Source organism: Beta vulgaris, chromosome 9, assembly GCF_026745355.1.
Source record: "Beta vulgaris subsp. vulgaris cultivar EL10 chromosome 9, EL10.2, whole genome shotgun sequence".
Taxonomy (NCBI): Eukaryota; Viridiplantae; Streptophyta; class Magnoliopsida; order Caryophyllales; family Amaranthaceae; genus Beta; species Beta vulgaris.
In genome coordinates this window covers 29,012,678-29,016,459 of record NC_079210.1, presented here as the reverse complement: position 1 = coordinate 29,016,459, position 3,782 = coordinate 29,012,678, and positions in this window count along the sequence as shown.

Genomic DNA, 3,782 nt, shown 5'->3' with positions numbered 1-3,782 from the left:
AAGATGTCTTTCCTGAAGAAATTGTAAATATGCCTCCGCAAAGAGAAATTGATTTCACTATTGAGTTAGTACCTGGGGTAGCACCTATCTCAAAACACCATATAGGATGGCACCTGCAGAATTAAAGGAATTAAGATACAACTTGATGAGTTATTGGAAAAAGGATATATTAACCAAGTACGTCACCGTGGGGAGCACCTGTTTTATTTGTAAAAGAAAAAGATGGAACCCTAAGGTTATGTATAGACTATAGAGAACTTAACAAGATACCATTAAAAATAAATATCCTTTGCCTCGTATTGATGACCTTTTTGACCAATTACAAGGTGCGTCAGTATTCTCAAAGATTGACTTAGATCTGGATATCATCAATTAAGATTAGACCTTTAGATATTCCGAAAACTGCTTTTAGAACGAGGTACGGGCATTATGAGTTTCTTGTTATGCCTTTTGGTCTTACCAATGCCCCAGCTGTATTTATGGATCTTATGAATAGAATTTTTATACCTTATCTAGATCATTTTGTTATTGTGTTTATTGATGATATTTTAATATATTCCAAAGATAAGAGGAAGCACGAGGAACACTTGGGAATAATTCTAGAAACTTTAAGAAAGAACCAATTATTTGCAAAGTTTAAAAAGTGTGAATTTTGGTTAGATAAAATAGCGTTTCTAGGACATGTTGTGTCCAGAGAAGGTGTGCAAGTAGATTCCCAGAAAGTAGATGCAATCATTAATTGGCCTCGACCACTAATGTGTCAGAAGTGCGAAGTTTCCTAGGTTAGCAGGATACTACCGTCGATTTGTGGAAAACTTTTCCCGAATTGCTCAACCTATCACAAACCTAATAAGAAAAATAACGAAGTTTGAGTGGAGTGACAAGTGTGAAGTAGCATTCCAAGAACTGAAATTTCGTCTTACCACAGCTCCAATTCTTACTCTTCCTAGTGGTATCGAAGGTTTAGAAATATATAGTGATGCCTCCAGACAAGGGTTGGGATGTGTGTTGATGCAACATGGGAAAGTGATAGCTTATGCATCTCGTCAGTTAAAACCACACGAGCAGAATTACCCTACCCATGACCTTGAACTTGCTGCCATTATTTTTGCATTGAAAATTTGGAGACATTATCTACATGGGGTTAAGTGTAAAATTTACACATGTCATAAAAGCCTTAAATACATCATCACTCAGAAAGATATAAACATGAGACAACGAAGATGGTTAGAATTTATAAAGGACTATGAATTAGATATTCAATATCACCCTGGAAAGGCCAATGTGGTAGCTGATGCTCTTAGTTGGAAAAACTACACTACCCTTAACTTACTTACAATTCAACCCGTTACCCAAAGAGAACTTCGAAAGTTAGAAATTGAGTTGATTGTAGGTGAACTGGAAGGATATTTAGCAGCCTTAGAAATCAAACCAACCTTGAGTGAAGAAATTAAGGAGTTGCAGAAAACAGATCCGCAATTAGAAAAGATTCATGAAAGAGTGTTGATTGGGAAAGAGACTGGTTTCGTGATACAAGATGATGGGTCACTTCGTTTTCAAGGACGATTGTGTGTACCGAATAGGACAGATTTGAAAAAGAAATTATGAATGAAGCACATAATACCCTTTACTCTGTACATCCAGGTGGAAATAAGATGTATAAAGATCTTTGTGGTATGTTTTGGTGGAGTAACATGAAACAAGAAATTGCAGAGTTCGTTGCTAAATGTCTGACTTGTCAACAAGTAAAAATAGAACATCAGCGCCCTTCAGACTTTTACAGCCTTTGGATATACCCATTGGAAATGGGAGTCAATCGCCATGGATTTTGTTATGGGGTTACCAACAACTCCTCAAGGGATGAATTCTATATGGGTTATAGTGGATAGGCTTACAAAAAGTGCTCATTTCTTAGCAATTCATAATACTTGGGATCTAGAGCGATTAGCAAGAAAGTATGTTGAAGAAATCATTAGACTTCATGGAGTACCTAGCTCTATTGTGTCTGATCGAGATTCTCGATATGTGTCTAAGTTTTGGCAAAAGTTACAAAAACCACTAGGTACACAACTGAACATTAGCACAGCCTTTCACCCAGCTACAGATGGCCAGACTGAGAGAACAATTCAAACTTTAGAAGACTTATTACGAGATTGTGTTCTAGAATTCAAAGGTTCATGGGAAAAGCATTTGCCATTAATAGAATTTTCCTATAACAATAGTTACCATGCTAGCATTGATATGGCACCTTATGAAGCTCTATATGGACGAAAATGTAGAATCCCTTTATGTTGGAGCGATATAGATGAATCAAAGATAATCGGACCTGAAATGATACAAGAAACATCTGACAAGGTTCGAATCATTCAGGAGAAAATGAGGACTGCACAGAGTCGTCAGAAAAGTTATGCTGACCTTAAAAGAAGACATGTAGAATTTTCAGTAGGTGAGTCAGTATTTCTAAAAGTTTCTCCTACTAGAGGAGTAGTGAGGTTTGGCAAAGCAAGAAAACTTCGTCCTAGATAATTGGGCCATTTGAGATTATCGAGAAAATTGGAAGCGTAGCTTATCGATTAGCACTCCCTAGTGAATTTTCTCGAATTCATGATGTATTCCACGTTTCACTTTTACGCCGATATATACCAGACTCATCCCATATCATTACTATACCCCCTGTTCGAGTTGGAGAAGATTTGACTTATGAAGAGCAACCTGTTAAATTTTAGATCATAAAGATAAAGTACTACGCAACAAAGTAATTCCGTTGCTAAAAGTGTTATGGTCTAATCACATCGAAACAGAAGCTACATGGGAAGTTGAACAGGAGATGCGAGACAAGTACCCACACTTATTTTAAGGTAATTTAACTTTAAGTTTCGAGGATGAAACTTCTTTTAAAGAGGGGATAATGTAATAACCAGAAAAAAAAAATATTAGTAAGGGATCAAAGGTTAAAGTATTATTATAAGTTAAACTAGTCCCTAAGATTTTATATACGTTATTTTGTCGTTTATATGATTATTTTAGGTGAAGTTATGTGTTTCCTTGGCTTTGTACATTTGCTCAGGGAAAGTTATATGTGCATACATATACCATTTATATTAACATTATAGTTTATAAAGTACTTTAAGGGTCAAAGATTAATAAAATTATCAATTACTAGTTTATGAGCTTATAAATATATCTAGTAAGATTTTTAGTAAGTACCACATAAACCTAGAATGCCCCAAACTTATAAATGGTTAACCTAATGGCTAACGTTATTTAGTCTTTAGAATCGTCATTAATAATTTTACCTAAGGACAAACAATCGCTATCCATTTTCAGACAATACGTAAAATACAATATTTGTATGTTTTGTATTGAGTAACTTTATGACACTTGGTCATTACTAATAGGTTTTAGTAAAAGAAAGATGCCAATCAATTACGTAACCTTGCCAGTAAATACCTAGGCATACCTATTCTAAATAGGTTTGCTTAAATGTAGGTTTTGTAGTTAGCCAGCAAAAAAAAAAGTGAAACCTTAGTAAATACGAAATTCTCTACGTAAGTTTTGTAGGCCGCAACTCATACACTATAAATAGCATGAAGCTATTCAGCATTTCTTTGAGTTAAGTAAGAACCAAAAAGAAAAGAAATAGAAAGAGAGTGTAAAAGTAGTAAGTTGAAAATTGGGTACGTACCATCAATATTATCAGGTACATTCCTGAATACCCCTTCTTAATGTTGTTTTGCTATAATGTATTGTTATATTGATCTTTTTAGATAAATTATTAGTAA